The sequence below is a fragment of the Lepidothrix coronata genome, unplaced genomic scaffold (genome assembly GCF_001604755.1).
Source record: "Lepidothrix coronata isolate B3197 unplaced genomic scaffold, Lepidothrix_coronata-1.0 Scaffold1, whole genome shotgun sequence".
In the NCBI taxonomy this organism is placed as follows: domain Eukaryota; kingdom Metazoa; phylum Chordata; class Aves; order Passeriformes; family Pipridae; genus Lepidothrix; species Lepidothrix coronata.
In genome coordinates this window covers 5,378,017-5,398,562 of record NW_016690181.1, presented here as the reverse complement: position 1 = coordinate 5,398,562, position 20,546 = coordinate 5,378,017, and the positions used below count along the sequence as shown (strand labels likewise).

Below are 20,546 nucleotides of genomic sequence, written 5' to 3'. Positions count from 1 at the left end.
TTAGGGCCGTTTCAATCCATTTGTTTTTAAATATACCATGTTTGGTTTGGGCCATGTGGGGTTTGTTTGATAAAGGAAAAACCATACTAATTGAATTCACTGGGTCAATGGCAGTTCACCCGAGGGGGAGGGTAAGGACTCTGCTGGAGGGATCTGCCATTAAACAGAAAACTGCAAGAGCTTGGCTTTTCATCCTGGCAAAAGTCATGGGTCTTATGCCCTGGTGAGCCTCACGTAACAGTGGGAAGCCCAAGGCCTCAGAAATTCTCTGCATCATAAAGGCCTTTGCCTGATTCTGGAGGATAAAATGAGCTCAGGTTGTGCCTCAAAACTGCTAGTCCAATTTGTTGGTGGTTAGGAAAGGACCAAAATATGGAAAGGAACAAAGCTAGCTGAAGAAAACTGCTTAAGCATTTCTGAGCCAGTCCCTTCCCCTTGCAAACCTTAACAAAAGGAGTCTGGTGAGCAGCAGCAGCTTCCCTTCCAGACTCCCTTAACACAAAGGCTCTGTTTCCCTGTGCTAGTTGTGGAGAGAGTGAGGTAGTGAATGGAAAAAATCAAGCAAATAGGGAAGAAAAAAAAGAATTCGTGTCTTTACCACAGACTGCAGATGGGATCACTATGACTAGAAGCAACAAGTGATGCAAATCATTATTAAAAAAAAGCAATGAGAATAGCATCTTTAATTTATCTGCTGGAAATTGCCAAAGGCTATGTTCAAAGGCAAAATCTATAGCTCTGTGTGTGTGTTCTAGTAGGGAATATTCCGTCTGCCCCAGTAACCTCTCTTAATAGTCCCTACTGGCTTCAGGGAAGGCTGGCAGTGTTCACTGAGCACAGCTCTAGTTTGATGTGATTGCCCTACAAATGGGAGACGAGTGGAGAAGCAACGGGGAGTCCCTAATTACTTCCACAGAATATAAATCCATGATGGTTTTGACAGCTTCTGGAGCTGAGGGCAGTATCACACTGCCTGGCACACCTCATGTCAGAGAACAGCTGGCTGTAGTCCCACCTCTATCAACAGCACCATCAACGCTCCAGGAGGAAAGGGCGAAGCAGGAACATGTGAATAGTGTGACATTTGATGGAGAAATTGCCCATTAGCTATAGCAGTTCTGACCTTACGGATCCTGAGGCTTTGACACTCCCTGAATAGCAATGAATAGCTATGCCTTTCCTACTTGGCCTGTGATTTGTGCTCAGAACCTAATGCACCCATGAAAGGTGCCTTATGGCCTTACATGTGTTGAGAGGATGTCTTGTTATCGTACAATCACACCAGAATGTGAAGATGTTGGTCAGCCATTCAGTGAGGACTCAGCCTCATTAAAGGGGTGGATAAATTAATCTTCAGGACAAATCCTGGAAAATGGCGTGTCACAAGTCTGTAATCCTTTTCCTCCTCCACAATTGCCCTTTATAGTCATCCTGCTAAAGGAAGCAAGCTTTAATGAACATGCCTGATTGATGAGGAAACCCATTGTGAACAGAAAAACAACATTTCCTCCTCCAACTTTGGGAGCTGTTACGTCTTCCTCAGGTACACTGACATATTCCAGAGAAAATATACAGGTAGGAATAAATTGCTTTGCTGGGGTTTTATCTTGGGTTCAAGAAATATGTTATGACTAAGCATTTGTATCACCTAGTGGTGTCTGCAAGGCATTGTTGAGGCAGAACTGCAATATCATTGAATCATAGAATGGTTTGGTTTGGGAAGGATCTCGAAGATCATCTTGTTCCAACCCCACTGCCACTGGCAGAGATGCCACCCACTAGATCAGGTTGTTCAAAGCCCCATTCCACCTGGCCTTGAACACTTCAATATATGCAGCAAATGTTGCTGTAGGTAATGGCCCAGTAGCTGTCACAGAATTGTTTAAGCTGGAATAGAGCTTTAAATCATCAATTCCAACCAAGACAGTGGAAACTGGGTGGAACCTGCTGTTTGGAAGGTACTTCAGTGCGGTCTCTAGGAGCAGCAGTTGTTTCCAGGTGATAGGATTAGTAACTGCTGGAATCCAAGAGCTACAGGAAGAGGGTCTTGCTATTGTTCTTAGAAAATTATTTTAGTGATATGTAGTCTTCAGATAGAAACAGGAATGCTCGTGTCATCCATGTATGTAACTGGTTTGTTGCCTTTTTTCCTGTAATAAAGATTGTTGCTAAATTCACTGACCAAAATTAAGCTAAACTACTGAATCCATGCATCTTCTGGAATATGTGTATAAATCTCATTCTGAATCACCCAGTTTGGATGCATCTCTGATGTAGTGGAGCTATGTTAGTCTTTACTGAAATGCAGCTTCCTTTGAGCAAATCACAGTAGACTGGCAAAGCAGTGTTAAGTGACACTCTGGCAGGAAGTAAAGAGGATAATATTTCACTGAAGGAAAATTGCAGGAAGTCAGTAGAATGTCTGTTATCTTAGCTGGAGCTGGCATTTGGCCTGGTTACTAAAGATAACACCTTTTTTTTCCCTCCAAGACTTGTCACTTGCTGCTTTATGACCATGTATCTTGATTTACATCTCAGAACATCTCCAGCTGCAGAGTATCACCAGTGCCTGGGGGTGATTCCAGGCTTCTCCATGGCATAGACAAAGGTGAATTTTTCAGCCCTCAAGATGAGGGACTGGTATGAGCCTGCTGTTTCCACAGGCAAGAGAAGAGTAGCAGGAAGGGGTACAGCTGTAACTGCAGGCACTGAGGAAACGGAACTGCTACAACTACTGCTGCCAGACACCTGAGAGAGATCAGGTAAGTGAATGGTGCATCTGTTGTGAATAACCCTTATTCTGTCTGAGCAGCCACAACTACAGCCAGCCTGCCTTTCCAGAGCTTTTGCAGAGACTAAGCAGGCATCACCATGTCCCTGAGCATGCTGCTATCCTAGGAAACTCCCTGTTTTCTTACTCCCATGACTGGCATCACACTGAAGTTGTGAATTCTCATCTGGTGTAAAAGAAGAAAATCACGTCTGACTCGTAGCAATTGTTGAGATCTGGATTAATTTTCCAAGGCCTAGTCAGTGCTAGAAGCTCCTTAATTTCCAGGACCTAATGGGACTGCTCTCCCCAAAAGATAAGTGCAAAATGTGCACAGTGATCGTTTGGATGTTTCTGATCATTTTTATCAAGAATAGGAAATAGTTAATTTTATAAATTGCTGATTATGGTATATTTAGTGAATGCACACTGCCTGCCATACTGAGCACTAAGGAAATACCACTCTTGCTTTATAAATAGTTGATGGGGTTACCAGGGAAAGTTACTTGTCAAGGGACATGCATTTACTCTATAGCTTGGAAAGTAAAAAGGTTATATCTCCAACTGATATCCTTGTAAATCAACTTATGACTAGGTCCCTGTTGACTCTGACAGGCTGTGATATGAGCTTACAACTTCTCTGGGTGGCTGAGGGAAGTTGCCTCATTTCTACCACAAAGATCTCTTGTGACCTTGACAGCAACTCATCTTGGATGACTGATAACAAAGAGTTTAGAAATGGATGTTTTGCTGTTTTGGTATTTTTGTTCACACTCCTCTTCTGAACTCTTTTCCTAGTTTCCTTGAACTTCTCTCTCTCTGTGTTGCCAAAATGTCATGTATGCATCTGGGAGACTTTCCAACTTCCAATTGCAGAAGTGGGTCACTCCTCATACATGCACATTTACAGTCTTTTGCAGATTCCCAGGCTCTCAGCATAGCACTAGGGGAACTTAAGCAGTGCTGTCATAGCCTGTTGCTTTCAGAGGTTCACAATATTGCCAGTTGGCATTAACTCTTACATTAGTTCTCTCTGACTGTCTGTCTGCAGAAAGAAATCTTGTAATGATCACCCAGCTAAGGATAAATTATTAATTTGAGATGCTGAAGGAGATTTGTGTCAGAGCCTGGCTTCGGATGGGTGACTTGCACAGAGCTTAAAAGCATCTCTAGCTCATCCCCCTGCCTTATTCTGCATTCTGTGCCATTTCTCTCACTGCCTCAGGGCAGAATGTTTCAGAAAGTTGGAGTGGGAATATTTTTATTCATCCTGTTACATGAAGTTAATCTCGTGTAGCAAAGCAGCTGTGTAATGTTTTGTATTAAATCTCATGTCTTCCCTTGGGTATGATTAAAATTCAGGTGAAGGGTTTTTTTAATTTTATTTTATTTTCCCCCTCCCAGGGCTCTCAAGGGGCCATTAGGCTTCATTCTTAATAGCTTGCCATCCCTTTGCCTCTGCTGGTCCTGCTGCACACACAACTGCACTTGTCTGACTGATGAAGGCTGAAGGCTCTTTAGTGACTCATGCACATGCTGCACATTAGTGAAGACATTTCTAGCTGAGGTGAAGGGACGGCTGCTCCCTGGCACATTGAATAAAGCCTTGGTTGGCAAATTCTATATTTGCTTGATTATAGCCCTGGAACACATAAAATCCCAGTTGGAAGGAGACCAGCTGCTCTACCAATACCCTGGGCTTCCCAAAACTATTGCTTTATTTCAGTGCTGTTTCCAAGAAAGACAGAGTTTCCATTCTCATCCTTTCTAACATATTATTGCTTTTGCTTGCAACAGAAGGATTTGCCTCCATTTGTCAGTTTAAAGAGAAAAACCTCTTCTGACTGTCTCTGACCCCCCTTTCTCTATCCACTCTCTGTTTTGTGTCTTTATCTGTGGAACCAAAATGAGATCACCTGGAAGACAACACAGAGACCTGATAGTGAGGGAGTGAAGGATTATCACAGGGATACACAGGGGAAAGTAAAGAATAAAAGTCCTGCAGAGAACACAACAGGGCTGGAGACAGTGAGAGAAAATGAGCCTAGAGAAAAGAAGAGGAGATAAAAGCAGGAGAGAGGCTGTGAGACAGGTACTGAGAAGGAGGAACACAGAAGTGTGCAGACTGGATATGCAGACTCACAGAAGGAGCTAACCTGAGGGCTTGCACCGCTTCTTCCCCTCTTCACCTCTGCTAGAGCTACTGAAACTGTCTTAATAGCAGTGCTGCAGAAGTGGTTTGGACAAACCCCTGTTTCCCTCTAAACTCCTTAGTCTTGACACAGCTGTACATTTCAGAAAAATCTGGGTAGATTTTCTTCCTGAAGTCTTTAACTTTCACAGCCACTTATGCAATTTGTTATCACAGTCAGGAGGATCACAAGTGCCAAAACGTGGCATGAAGGATTGCACAAAAGGGCTGGTTACAAGACAGAAGAGCAGAAAATTTCAGAGCCTTTGCCTGGCTTTCCATACTTCTCAGGCTTCAGGGGTTTGGTGGATTCAACTTTCTAGTAGCCTGAAAGTCTGCTCATCTAGTCTTGGGAATCTTTCAAACAGAATCTAGATTCTGGATCCTTCACTGAGGGCATCTCAGAAGTACAGGAATCAAGAAAATGCTTCTTTCCTCTTGCTTTGTGATGTATGTACAATAAGTTAGTTGCAGTAGGTGTCTAAGGGCTTGTCAGCTAAGAGAATGTGTCCTTGGCACTATTTCATTGAAAGTAAAACCAAGGGTGAAGTTGGCTTCAGCCTTTAATAAATCCACAGTTTATCTCTTCCTAATAGGAAACAGCAGCTAGTAACTCACAGTGTTGTTTAAAATATTCATAGCAGGAATCAGTCAGATAAGGGACTCACATAGTTCCAACCTATGTTCCACAGTGGCCTACAAGAATACATATTTTTAAGCTGTAAAATAACATCATTTGTATAGCAGTATTTCTTACTAATGAGTGTTCAGCCAGTGAAAGGATTTTCATCTTTAGATAAAGAAACCTCACATCTGAGTAGTAGCTGACAGAGGCGCAATGACTTGGCTCGATCACAGGTTAGAAGCCCTAAATTCTAATAACTCTAATCCTGATGTCCACCTGGGGAAGTCACTGCATATTCCCGGCATTCATTTGCTCTCACTTGTGAAAACGGGAGGCTGATTAATTAGTACCTGCTGAAGGGTTCACAAGGACCATAAATTTTATTACTGCATTTTTAAAAATAACTAATCTTACACTAGTATCAAGTCTGCCTCAATCCCACTGTGCAGCATTCAGCAATTTCGCAGCTCCTATACCCAGCATGGCTGCTCTTTTCACTTACAAGTCCCCTTCTGCTGGCAGAAGAGCAGGGCTGCCTTATGAACAAATGCACAGAAGGACTCTTGAGGCCAAGGAGAAAGAAGTAAAACCTGTGTGGTTTTGTTCTGCCCTGGCTGTGCGTATGCTTGGAAGGGGGGTGAATGACAAGCGAAAAGAGGTCTGCAGAGAAGTACCATCTTTGATTAAAGAAAGTAGCATAACAGAAAAAACACAGAAGCTTCAGAGAACAAAAGAAAGCTGTGTAATTTTCAACAGCTATCCCAATGAAGTTATAGTAGCATCACCATCCAACCATTGCTTTGTGGACTTGTTAGGATATGTCATCTCCATCTGTCACTGGAGATTGGTCCAGATCTTAAAATCTACATCCCACTTAGGGCACTGAATTTGATCACGAAAAAATCTGATATCATGTCCAGCAAACTTCACACCATGAAATTGAGTGCCACTGCTCCGAGTTATTGACACTGTTGTTGCATTTTACAACTTTCCTGCAATCATTTTATTTAGTCATGAATGTTTATCCCAGTGTTTAGGCAGCGGACAGTTCAATTTTCTGGATTTAATAACATTCTCTTTTGTGTGATACTAGTAGGTCCTTCCATGGCAAAGGTCATTATTTCAGCCGTCTCTCAGATAATCTGGTAGTGTCCATGTAAATTGACTTCTGCAGAATGGGGATTAGTTTTGCTGTACGACCCCATGCTACCTTCTTTCACCTAAGGAGGGGAATGACTGATTTGGAGTTCTGATGATGTGCTGTTTTGTTTTTCTCCTTAACCATGTTACATGCTCTTCAGAAGAATCTGTTTGGATGGGACCTTCTCCCTTATTCAAGAGGAGCTATCACCACTTTTCTGGCTAGGGATCCCTTTCTACATGTAGACGTTGGAATCCTTTTCTTCAGCTGGCTCTCTGAAGGGAGTCATTTGGGGAGAAGGGAAGCAGTGAAATAGTTTGATGAATGGCATCAACTTACATCCCCCAGGAGGATTCCATATGTTTGTAGCAGATGTTTAACACGTTATGGCAACACAACTGGCTGTGTTGAAACAAATTGCAGGGTGACCATCTAACTGTTGTCAGTAGTGAAGTTTTCAACACTTCCATCTCACCCTGGGCAGTTACTGCTGTTCTCTGTAGATACCTGTGAACTACGTACCATGTTTTTGCCAGAAAAATAGTGAAGAACTTTAACTGTCCAATAAAGTGTTATTTAATTGGAACATCTCAAGGAACAATAAACCCTGAAGCTATGTTTGTTAGTTTTCTTTTTCTTTTTTTTTTTTTTTTTTTTTTTAGAGAAGAAAGGTGCTTTGTAAAATCTTATAAGAATAAAAATAGCTTCAGGATTTTAGTGTCATCTACAGTTTTAAAAGTGCATTTGAGCCTCCTCCCTTTGTGTTCTTGTTGCCAAGAAGAGTTAAAGCATTTGAGGATAGATGTTTTGATGAGTAAGGCACTTGTCTGTGATCCAGCATCTCCTAGCTCGTGTCCTGGAGCTCCCCCAGACCTCTAGTACTTCTTCAGCATTCATTCTTCGTGCCTCAATTTCCTGTTTGTAAATGAGAATAACTGTTCCTCTGTATTTGTCTCTTGTCATATTTAAACATGTCGGGGAAGGGGACTGTGGGGTTCCTGGCACGGTGGGGGCCTCCATTTTGCTTGTCCCTCTTTAGTGAAAATTTCTAAAATGACCGTAGGAAACAAAGTTACTTTCCAGACAGGCATCAAGAAGTACAGAAAAATCTCAGCTGCAAATTTCAGAGGAAATATGAACGTTGAGAATTTTCTCAAAAGATGTGCAGTTGGAAATCTTGCTTTTTGGCTTAATCTGCATTTTAGGAAACTTCAGGAGGGGGAAGCAAACAGTGGACAGGATATTTTTTGGTTCTTTTTTTTTTTTAGTTCAGTAATATACAGCTTTACCTACTGTTACCTGTGGAAATGGCTGTCATCTTAAATATGTTCATATTGCTTTAAAAGTATCCCTTCAATGCTGAATATTACAATTATTACAAAGAATTCTCTTAATTGAGATTTTTCTGGGCAGAATCCAAGCGTTGGTTCAATCATTGCTGCTGCAATTTGGGTTTAGGCACTGCTGCCAGTTCCTTTGTGTAATCTTGCAACTTCAAAGACAAGGATAGAGGGAGGTGGGCAGGAAAGCATTTAGGAAAATTATGTCTAGCTCTTTGAGTATCTCAGTGAGCATAAACTGTTGTTCATGGGTTGGATAATCTTAAGAAAAGCATGTCTCTTGCCCTGTTTGCCCTGGAAGCCTGCTTCCCATCTTGCGGTCTGTGGGTCTGAAAGACATGAGAAGGTAATATACGAAATGATCACAAAACACGCTTTTTCACTTCAGAAGAATATACATGTATGGTACCATGTAATCTAGTGAATGTGAAAACAAAGCTGGAAAAAATAAATCTGTAAATGAATATTCAAAATGCTGCTTAGTTCTTGATTTAGAAAACAAAAATAAAAAACAAAAAACATGGCAAAGCTGCATGAAGGAGGGTTATGATATTTTTTTCTCCAAAACGTTAGCTGTTGCTTGGATGGAAATGATTGGGAAATGCTAATATTGACAAAGAAACCAATTCATAAACAATTTAGCTTCAGTTTTCCCAGCTGAGCCTGGGAAAGCAAAACTAGGTTGAAAAATACACTAGCAAGGTTTTAATTATGATTTTAATAACGAAGCTTGAACAAACCTCTCGCTACCAGTACATCAACTGCCCCCTCATGCTGTTTTCCCAGGCCTGATGGAGGGGCCCTGGGAAAGCAGTTTGATAGCAGGCGAGAGAGCATAATGATCAGTGTAACTTCAGTCAGCACTGTAAGTGCTTGACATTTCAGAAAAACAAGATCTTTTACTTTGCTATCTTTATTTGGGAACAGGTGATCAGGTTCAGACAGTCAGTTTGTCATCTTAAGCTCTTTGTGGCTGAGACCTTGTTTGTTTTGCACTCTCAGAAGTGCCATTCAGTCTCATGGCAGAGTTAATAACACTGTGATTTCTACTGAGCGCAGATTGCTCCTGGAATGTGCTATGTTTATCTGGAAATAGACTGGTACTCGGGTTCCAGCATGCAGATGCCAGAGAGTTTCCTCTGCCCATCTGCCTAGGCAATGAGCTGGTCTGCATGTCAGTCCAGCTCTAGGAATCACAGCCAAGCTGTATCAGGGGTGGATTTCTGCTTTATCTGCCTTCACAGCAAACTGGAAAAGGTGTTAGTAGAAATACTGAGAGAAAATAACAGGAAAAGAAAGGGAGCAGTCTGAAGGCAAAGGAAGTAGGAGGAAAGGTGGGGAGTCCAGGGAAGGAAGCAACAGGGAAACTGTGAAGCTGGGAATTAATATGTGAAGCACAGACAAGAATGGGTTCATAAGTAATGGGTTAGCTCTATGGAGTGAAATTCAATTCTCTCAAACTCCATACAGTTATACCTGTGAGGAACCTGCCCTGAATTGTTCATGGCTTCTCAACATTCCAGTTTCTGCTTCTGAAAACTCAAGCCTATCAGAAGTGTGACGGAAAGGCTTTTTGTATTGTGATACATATGATGTAATATTGGAGAGACAGACCCTCCAGACAGTGGGATGGCTGCAGCTCTAGGCACTTCTGAAACAGGAGAAAGTGGCTTTAGTGTTTTGGGCTAAACCATGGAACTTCTCCTGTGTTCTGATTTCAATTCAGTAATGTATTTATCAGAAAAAAAGTAAACCAGCCTTCTTGCATATTTATCTATCATAAAATTGGCTTTATCTGAGATTGTTGTTATGCTTTAAATTCACAGAGAATACACTATATCCTTTACACACAACAAAGAATGTAAACCCCAGCTTTAAACGTAAAACTCAATTCAGTGTTGGCAGGGATTCACAAAGCAATTCCTTCATGATAGTGAAAGCACTATAAACTCGGGAAGCTAATTTGCAATACTGGCCCCTTAAATTGCACAGTTGAGCATGTAAGAGCACTATTGTGTCTATGCGAGGATGTGGAAGATTTGAAAGCTGGGGTCACATATAGTTGACTTTTGTTCATTTACAAAACAGTTTCATAGAATCAGGATGGAAAACAGAAAATACACACAAGTCTTTGGATACATCACCCTGCACTTTTCTTTCCAAAATATCAGAATAATGATGTCACTGGAGGGGGCAGGGGGCAGTTGTTGAAGAAATGCCAAGACTGTCCCTGATGAGGAAGGGATCTTGCCTATAGAATCTGGAGCTGTTTAAAACCGTAGCGTTTTGGGCAGGACTAAGCCCAGTCGGTTTACAAGAAAACCTCTGCATGAGATCTGTGCGTAAGGCCCAAAAACAAGGGTGGGAGTTGGGCAGCTAGACAGATACATACACATTTTCATGGTTTATTCACTGATACACAGCAAAATTCCCTGGCATGTGGGGTTCTGCAACAGTCCTTGACAGTGCAGGGGTGCACATGTGAGATTTTTATGGAAGGTGCAGGGGGAGGACCAATGGAGCCCAGTTGAACAGTTCTGTAGAGCACAAATGTAATCTCTGCCTGAAAGAGCCATGATCTGCTGCTTAAGGGGTATGACAAGCCAGCCTCCTGGAAAATAGCACTCTGAGTCCTTTGCAAAGGAATCAAATGAGGAACAAGGCTATTACCTCGTGTCAAACTGTGTCTAATAAAGAAATGGAAATCCCCTACTCTGCCATAAAGACCAAGGAGAGCTAGGATCATGCTGTGTGACACAAATAAATGAATAGCGAAACAGAAATGGAAAAACATGGGTCCAGATATTACAAGAAAATATCAGACCCTGAAATGATTGTCTGTCTTAAAGAATAGACTATAACAAAACACACGTTACAAATATGGTCTGATTTTGTAACATAGTTTTGCTATTTTGCAGAAATAGATTTGGAACCATAACTGTTAAATTCTATGTGTATCACTCTATTTTTATATTACATTAGGAAAAAAAAGAAAGCCAACGCCAACAAACATCTACACCTGGGGAGCCCTGTAACTGTTCATTACCAAATATATGAGACATTAGCAGAGATATTTCTAATGAGATGCTGGCACATCTATTTTTCCTTTACACTGCACTGTTAGACATTCCTGTAGTGTCTTGTTCTTCTACAAAGCTTTAAGAGTCCAGACCTGCATCCCACGTCTTGCAAAGCATCATGAAATAAACAGGACTTCTTATCAGTACAAGGACACGTCTACATACTTGCAGGATCTGGCCCTTAAAGAATTGTTCTCTCTTTTGTTATATGAGAGTGCAACATCCAATTTACTAATGCCCTTGTTCCTGAGCTATTGATTGTTACTGAGAGTAACATGCTACTTCTGCACAGCTCTTAATTTCTTTCCCTCCAGCCCAGCAAGGATTTTTTTGAGTATCAGGACCAGTGATGTATAGTTTCCCTAGGGATAGTTGAATTGAACCTCACTGTAGATTTCTTGATCAGATGCTGTTGGACTTGAGATGCAGTTGCCCTATGCGCAAAAACAGTAAAAGAGACAACCTCTTCTACACAGTTACCTATTTTTCTGAAATTCATAGCTGTCAAGCAGTTTTAAAATTGTTTAATGGGCTCAGAAGTTATTGGCACACACAGAGAACTCAACTGCACAAGCCATATTTACTTAGGAAACCAGGCTTAGCAGTGATGGCTTTTCCCGTGTCGCAAACATGGGCTCTTCGTTCAGTTTGGTATGCATTTTGGAAGTGTCATCCTTTGAAGTTTCTCTGGCAGATCTTCGAAGGCATTTCGGCAGGTCTCACTGAGGTACCAGTCAATGAATGACCTCCCTCCCACCTCTCTGGTCTCATTCTTTTGCGTCCCAGGGATCCTCCCGGTGCATCAGAAGCCCACTGGGTGTTACCAGGGTCACCCTGCCGACGGGGATTAGCCAGCTCGCCTTCGGTGCCTTCTGAGAGCTCGGCGGGCTCAGGGATCATGTGCAGCAAAAGATCCCAGGCAAACTGCCTCTGGGCCGCCCTTCCCGGGCTGCCGCTCCCGCGGCCCCGAACGGCGGAGACGCCGGCGAGGCACGGCTACGGGAGGGACGAGTTGCTTCAGGCTGCCCTTGGCGGCTCCGGCCGAGGGCACCCGGAAAGTTTTCTGGCGAAGGAGGAGGCAGGCGAGAGGGGCCGGCGGCGGGGCGGGCGCGGCGGAGCGGGCAGAGGCGCGCCCAGCCGGCGGGGCCGGGGGGCCGGGGCAGGGCCGAGCCGGGCCGGGCGGGGGCGGAGGAGGGGGCACGGCCGGGAGGTGGAGCCGGCTGCGCTGGCGGCTCCGGCGCTCCGCGGCTGCTGGGCACGGGGCGCGCACGGTAGTGGGAGCCCAGCGCCGCCGGGAGCCGCCTGCCGCTCTGTCCGTCTGTCCATCTGCCCGCTCGGTCCGTCTCCCGGAGCCGCAGCCGCGGGAGCTGCTGCGGGCGTTGGCAGGTAACAGGGGGGTTTCGCCTCTGGTGCCCGCAGGGCGCGCAGCCCTTCCACGGGCAGCGGTGCCGGCTCCGGCTTGGTACCCATCGCCCTCCCGCTGCCCCGGGACGCCCGATGGTGCCGGCGGGGGGCACCCACGAGGGGCGGCTCTCGCCTCCCTTCCGCCGCCGAGTTGTTTTCCCGGGGGAGGGGGGGATGTGCTGGCGCGCCGTGATTCCCCGGGATGCTGGGCGTGCAAGTTTCCGGGGCTGAGATGCCAGCCAGCCCGACAGTACGGGAGGTCGGGGTGGGCGCCCCGGCTGCCCGAGCCAGTTGAACTCGCCCAGCTGGTAACAACTCTGTGGGTCGGGCCCCGGGAGCGTCTCCGAGAGCCTCAGAGCCTGCCCTCGATATTTCTGTATTCTGTTGCCCCCCCCACCCCCAACACCCATCCCTCTGGGATCCCTCTTCCCGTAAAGGCAAGTAGAGGAGCCGCTGGCGCTCGGAGGTTGTGACCGGAGCGTCCTGTCCTGCTTCTGTCGCGTGTTGGGGTATGCTGCCACCATGGAAGTTCGGATGAGGAAGGTGGGAGAGTTAACTATCTTTCTGACTTCAGCCTGGCCCGCTAGGAATTTTTTCTTTCACACTTCGCTGATCTGCAATCCCACCAGCCTGGGCCAGTGCCCACTGTCTAACTGAAATTTATAGTTGCAGCAATATATTAGTGAGGTACTACATGGGGGTTTTGTAACCTAAACAACTGGGCACTTAAAGTTTTATCATAATTTTTGTATTTAAATGTTAGATTGAGTGAGTAAACAGCATTTTCAGATGCGTTGTGCTTGACTGTTTGTTTTCCTGAGAAGTCTGTTTGATAATCATAATTTCTGGGTTTTGTTTTTTTTTTCTCTAGTACTTCTCTCAGCAGTTAGTAAGCTTGGCCTGACTACTGCTTGTATTTCTATAATAAGAGAAAATTTGAACACAAATAATAGACTCTAGGCACACAATTCACTGAATAGCCAATGGCTACCAAAGCTGCTTAGGCAGAAGTGTGCTGGAGATGGTTCTGTGCCTGGCTGGGTATATGCAAATTGTGAACATGGGCTCACCCTGGATTTTTGATAGTGGGTAAAAAGTGTATGGAGTTGTTAAAGAGTTGTATTAGTTCAACAAGATATATCCAAGTGTTCGATGGATTCTGCCAATAAAAGGCTTATTTTGGTACTTAGTGCTTTTGTAAGGAGCAGTGGTTGTTCTGTCACAAAAGTATACAAACTGAGAGCAAATGATAGGCATGCCATTTTGAGAAATAGGTACCTTCTTTATCTTTTTCATAATTTGGGAGGAATCTTTAGCATAATGTACAGATGCGCTTCTTTATCATCTGCTTTCACTGAAGTATTTGTATAGTATGTTAAAATGATTCAAATGTTTGACCCTCCCTGGAAGGCAGTTAATATTTCTATATTTGTTGTGGCCGCGGTACAGTTTTTGTTGGCGTAAGCTAAAATACCATGTGGTACAGTTGCCACGAATTTAAGCGTAGCGGGGTGAGAAGGAGAAAGGAAGAGCTTTAACTTCTCTGAGATGTTGCAAACTACCGTCAAAATCCAGATAAAATTTCTGCCCTTCCTGCAAGGCAGACCCGTGCTACAAATTGCTCAGCTACCCGCGTTGTGCGTTTAAGCCCGTGAGATATGCAGGTGAACGGGTAGTTTACTCCTTGGGAAAGGGACAGATGGAGGCGGACCGTCAGTTCGCTGCCCAGAGGGTAATGGGGGAGCCGTGAGAAGCCAGGGAGACCCACGGCACCCCGGGCAGCCGCAGCTTCTCGGGCAGGGGCCAGGGCCAGTTATGGTGCCGGCTCCAAGGGGCTCGCTCGGGTGGTTGATGCTGGCAGTTTCCACGAGAGGGCTTTCTCGCTGTGCGGTGCCAGCGCGACCCTTCGGCAGAGCTCTCGGAGCGCCGGCCGTGCCTCCACTCACTCCAAGGAACGGAGGAGCAGAATGAACTTGGGGGTGGCTTGCGCTCACAGGGTATTTCAGATTTCCTTTGTAAATTACGGGGAAATCCCTTTATTGCCCCTGAGGCGTAAGGATAAGACATCCTGGGAAGAACACCAGTCTTCTGTTTCCAGGCTCCCTTAAAACTTAGAACGGATCCCAACAACTTAATTTCCCCACAGTGGAAACCGAGAAGAGGCCGAGTGTGTTTTTCACAAAAGGGGAGTGGGGGGATCAGAGTGTTTGCATCCTTGACTCAGATGATGGCAACGAACAACTCTGTCCTGGCGTGATCTCATTTTTGGCTCCTTTAACATGTATTATACTTCTCAGGGTGGGGCTAGGCAAAAGGGAAACAGGAATCATTGTGTGAGTATGAAAATGCTGAGCTATCCTTAAGCTCTTTGCCAAGTTGTCTATGTGTTGTTTAGTTCAAATAATTTCACACACACACCATTGCAGGTCTGTTTTAAAAGGCAGAAACTGTATCTGCAACCAGTAATAATATTGCAGTTCATAAAACATGAGAAACATCTGTTACTGTGACTTCAATTTGTTTCTCTCTCCTTGGAATAACCAAGTTGACAGCTCAGTCAGGTTTAATGTCCTGTGCTAAACCTTTGCTCGCATGTCCCATGGCTAATCATGACTCACAGAATCAATAAACTCAGCTACTGCTTCACTGCAGTGACTCAATGAGGGAGCGGGAAGGCCTTCAGACCAGCTCGCTGCATGGAGCTAATCCCCAACAGCAGACCATGGGAGTCAAATTTGGGTTTCTGCAAAACTGGGTCTATCATTTGCCCTTCCCACTTTCAGTGTGGCAGAACTGGCTGGGATCTCAGTTATTAGCGCTGAGCAAGTGAGGGAGAGGATCTGCACTGCTGTAGGGGTAGTATTTTCCCTCCTAGCACCTATTGTCTTGGCTTAATCTATCCCAGGTTGAATACTGTAGGCAGTTGAAGCAGAGCCATCTCATACTTTGAAGTGTGTTTATTGGCTTTAGCCTCTCATTGCCTTGCCTTTTTTTTTTTTCTTTTTAAGTTGGGTTACTCTCTTCCCATCCTATCTCCCCCAAAAATCAGAATCAGAGCAGAGGCAAAATGTGAATTAAGTGACTGTATTTTTGTGAATGGGTTTTCTTGCTTTGCCCCTGCCTTCCTTGCTGCCTTCTGAAAGATCTCTTCATAGTTAAAATATTATGACTATTCTTATGGTAGCCCTTCACTTGTGGCAAGGATCCTAATTTGACATCAATGAAAAAATACTAGTTTCTGGCATAAGGGCAGATGACATTTCATCAGCTAGTGCGTGCCCATTTTTTTTTTTAAACCAGAGTGCTAAGACCATATGGACAGATAATGAGTTTAAGCTGATAAACAGCTTACAGATTTGCCCAACTAAAGGACTTTTTTCCTAGAAAACACATTTTCCTTTAAAATAAATAATGAAGTTCCTGTGTTTTTATTTAATTATCTTGAGTCCTGTCTGTTCTCACCAGGCTGCAGGAAAACAGGCACAACTGCTCTGGGGACAGAAGCTGCTGGATTTATGGGGCTGTAGGTCTTAGAGGAGGAAGGACTTGAAAAGTTCAGATGCTACGAAATTGAGGCCTCAGGCATCTAAATAAGCAGATGGTGGTCCAAGTTGTATTTAGAGAGTTTTGTGAGGTATTGCATAGTTTTTGACATCTTGAAGATGAGTCATTGCATGAGGTGGTAGTAGGTCTGAGGTCTGTTTGGGAGTTATAATTAAGCCAGATGGATATCTATACTCCTTGTTAATTCTGTGAGGCTGCTGAAGCAGTTCTTGTCTGGGAATACTGTTGCAAGATAATCCCTACTCCTGCTTTTTCAAGAATTTTTTACTAATTTCAGTATGATTTATTTGTTTAATTTAAACTGATTTATCAATAAATTTTAGGGAAAGATTTTGTATCCATTTTTCTTGGGTTTTGAGGGGGAAAAAATCCCACAAGTAGTACAGTGAGAGTTGGAAAATAACTTGTTTTGGGAAGTGGTGGTCTTTAGTTTTCACTTTAAAACAGCGACTCAAAGCAAAGTGTTGTATTTGCATGAGAGGGCAAAACCTGTGTATTTCTTCCCCAAGACGCATAGAAGTTAGCTGTTTGGGAACTGAAAGTGCTCATTCCTTTTTAAGCTGTTTCTTATGAGTTCTCTTCTTTTAAATATTTTTTTTCCCCCTGGAAACAATTATTAATCTTAATTGGAAGTAGCAAAAGAAGGAAGAAAACGGTTGTACAGAAAATCAGTACAGACAACTCCATTCTTTCTCGTGATGCTTATTCCTTCTAAAACTTAAATGTTTTGTGTTGTTCCTTCCCTTTATACTGTCCACTTCTCAGCACTGGGAAGATTATTGGACTTTAATTGTATTTCATGTGAAGATATATTCCAGATGGCTAGAGCTTAGCTTTCTGATGGTCACTGCTGTCTCATTTGTAACTGATATGACAGCAGAGTTGCATTTGGTCCTATCTTTGCTTATGACTGTAAAGTTCAGCATTCCTCTTGTGTCTGTTTCTTCCCCTACACCAACATTTCTTATTTTCTTTTCACTGTTCTTGAGTTTCCAAACTGGTGAATGAGTTATACTCTCCCACAGCTGCAGAAGACTTGGGTGAATTCAGTGCCCATCAAACAGTTGATGAGTCTCCCCCCTACCCAACCTCTTATCTTGGAGCATTTAGCAGCTACTTTGCTGTTTATAAGTTCTGCGTTGGTAAAGATCTGCCTTGGGCTAATTTAGTATAAATTGTCTGAGACTGAAAGAAATGACTATAGGAAGGCAGTGCATTGATCTTTTTCTGTTAACCACACCATCTGCTAAACCAGTTTGTCAGCATGTTTTTATTTATTTTTACACAGATAAGATTTAAAGAAAGAAACTATAATAAAGATGTTTTACTCTTACAAAGGGATTTGCTTTTGCACCTCTACCATCTTCTGTTCTCTAGCAATGGGCTGTCCTTCACTGGTCTTCCTCAGAGCTAGAGGCAGAGAGGCTCACCATCCTGGTGAGTTGTATATGTGTGGGGTTTTTTTGGATCTGAAATGCCTCTGCAGGTGTCTTGGTACAGGAAGCTTTAGATAACTAGATGTCTAATGTAAATTCTTCATTTCTGGTGGAGTAATATGCAGCGAATATTGCATGACAATTGAGAGTAGTCATGTGGTGTCGATTTATCCTCACCAAATTCAGTTAAAAGAAAACCAAAACCAGTATTTTGTCGTCATCCTCAGAGATGCTGGAAGTGGGTTTTTCACTGTCACAGGTTTTTAGTAAGGAGCTAGTTTGAGCACAAAATTCCTCCTGACTGTGAAGTCCCTCCAACAAGGACTCTGATGATTAATAAGTCTCTGGATGTTCTTGTGTTTTGGGCATTGGTTTTCTTTATTTTTTTTTCCATCATGATCTTCCCTTTCTTATGTATTTACTAAATAAACCTGGTCTAAAATGTTAGCTTCCTGCTTCTTGAGAAATAAATTGAAAGGTCACTGTAGACAAGTCAATTCTTAAACTCAAAGTTAATATTTTTTAGACCAGTCTATCACTTCAAGCAGAAACAGAGGATGCTTTTGATGAAATAAACAGTGCTGAAACTGAATCGCATCCATGTGCTTGATATTACTTGGTTCTTAAAGGGCCTACTGTGCTTCTGTCTCGCTCATTTAGTTGGTGTATGACCATGTTAGAGAGGGACTTTGGAGCATCCGTGGTGCCTAGTGAGATCTGGAGTTTAATCAGTCTTCTGGAAGCAGTATAACCAGTATCCTCTTTACTCCTACTGTCTGTGATGTCACTGTCAGGAAAAAATCTTACTGTGGCTGTTGGTCCCAGGGAAGTGGAACTAAACCAAACTGCTAATGTGAAAAGTCATGTAGGATAGCAGAGATAATAATATCACTTATATTCTTTCAGACTTCTCACTTGAGTCATAAATAGCTTTAAATGCATCTTATGCCATCCCAGATGTCTGGAAAGCCCACATGACAGATGAGTGAGATGGGGTATGGGACCGTATGGTGACTTGTTAACTGTGGGTCAGTGGCACAGCCTGACAGGGGCTCAGGAGCTTAAGAGGCCCTGGCTGCAGCTCAGGTCATGTATATTGTGTGTGATTACAGTACTGAATGTTTCTGCAGCTCTGTCCTTCTCATAAGGCTCAGCACTGAAATTGTAACGCTAGCAGCTTTCTTTTCATGGCCCAATGCCCAGTTTGAAGAAGGGTGATTTTGGTCATGTTGCTAGACATACGTATTTATGGCCCTGTTTCATCTGTTGAATTTAATCTGTTGGGGTATTTTTAACATTATTATGGAAACAGTTACTATATTTACTCCTTACAGAAAGCTCAGTTTATGACAGTCTATGAGGAGAGAGTTTTAGAGTAATAAAGATTGCACTAAAGAATGGTGTCTACACTTCTTCAGGAAAAATGGCTTAAATGAACTGACTGGCAGCTTGCCTGTTTTGAGACATGGACCTCACAGGGCACTGAACTGGAACACTCTATGCTGGGAAAGCAATGATGGGGTTTATTCTTGGCTCACTTGATAGCTCATCTCATTTTCTTGGGTAGTGAAAAAACTCAGGTCTTCTTGTACAGAGAGAGCTTATGCCTATACTGGGCTGGTTTCTCAGGCCTGCTGAGAACCTGTTTCTCATGGAAGTCTCTGGGACCTGTGGGTACCTGTCAGATGAGCTCCTCAAAACCTGTTGCCAGTGTAAATGAGTAGCAGTGAGATTTCCACTGACTGGAAATTCAGGGGACTTTGGAATGAGAGTCACTATCACTGTTGATGTGCTCATTTCTGTAGTCATTTAAAAATCAAATGTGTTTTAATGTCATTCTTGCTGATAAAAATTGATGGAGCTTAATGGTGATAATAATGTGGTGAGTATACCATGGACACATGTATGAGAAATAATGGAGAATAAAGGAATGAATATCTCAGAATGTTACTAAAAGGGGTGGACTTTAGATCTAATGTATTTTTGAACTGCTGACTGCCTTTTGCTCCTGTTAAGGTCAGAGGAATTCTCAGAGCTTCTTAGGATGAGGTGCTTATTTTGTGTCAATCAACAAAACTTTTCCTTCTGATGGGAATATGGCATGTAACAGGAATCTTCTAGAGTTACACCAGGCTGTTTATCAGAATAAGATACAGGAAAAACTGAGAACTAGTTCTGGAAAAGCTTGAGGCACAACGCTGGCAGGACCAATAGATCTCTGCTTTGGCAGCCTGGGAATTGACAATGTAATACCCTGGTGATGTGATGAATGACTCTGGGTTCATAGTATTGAAAAAACCTGCTAAGGATTTCAGCTTACAGTGATGCTTAGTTAATTAAAAACTTCTCTTCTTTTAAGTATTAAGGGAAACATCAGTCAGGAACAGCAGTCTGATGAGTTTAAGAATGAATAGGTCTTCCCAGACACTGTCTGGATTAACTGTTTGGGTTTTTTTTGTATTATTTTTTTCCTTTGTTTTGCGTCTTTTCTGTTTTTTTCTTTCTCCACTGTTACGAAAGGAGCAGAAGGTTTCATGCTCTGCATTTTGTGTGTTCATATTTTGATGCTGCAATGGGGAAGGGTTGGCAGGAGAAGAGTCAGAGTTAGTTTAAAAAACATTCATTTTCTTTGTTAATGTTGCTGCAGATAGTTAAGTTTTAGTTTGTAGTGGATTTCTTACAGTATTTCTGTAATGTTATGCTCTCTGGGAAGTGTTTTGAAGCTCTGCATTAGCCTTGGGGTGCAGGGGGCATCAGAACTCTTACTCACAAGTCATAACACTGATTTTACTGCTCAGAACTGAAGTGGGTGAATTGCCAGCATAACATCAGCCTGCTGTAGACACTCTTTGGCTCTCGGAAAGTTGCATTGCTTTTCTGAGCATCTGTTTCACCAGCTGTGAAAATGAAGACAGTACCCTCAGCATGTGTGTATGATGAACATTCTTGTTAGTTAATCTTGGTAAAGTGCACTGGAACTGTGAAGCATTGTGGG

At 43.2% G+C, this 20,546-nt stretch overlaps 1 protein-coding gene across 3 annotated transcripts in view; it reads left to right on the top strand.

Moving 5' to 3' along the window:
* Window positions 1-12,415: 12,415 nt before the first annotated feature.
* Window positions 12,416-20,546, top strand: part of TSPAN18 (tetraspanin 18) — a 120,773-nt gene continuing 112,642 nt past the window's right edge. For 2 of the 3 annotated variants that reach the window (XM_017811458.1, XM_017811420.1), the window contains exon 1: window positions 12,416-12,533. The gene's annotated coding sequence lies outside the window, so the exon portion shown is untranslated. The remainder of the gene's footprint in view (window positions 12,534-20,546) is intronic. The other variant, XM_017811429.1, reaches the window with a different exon arrangement.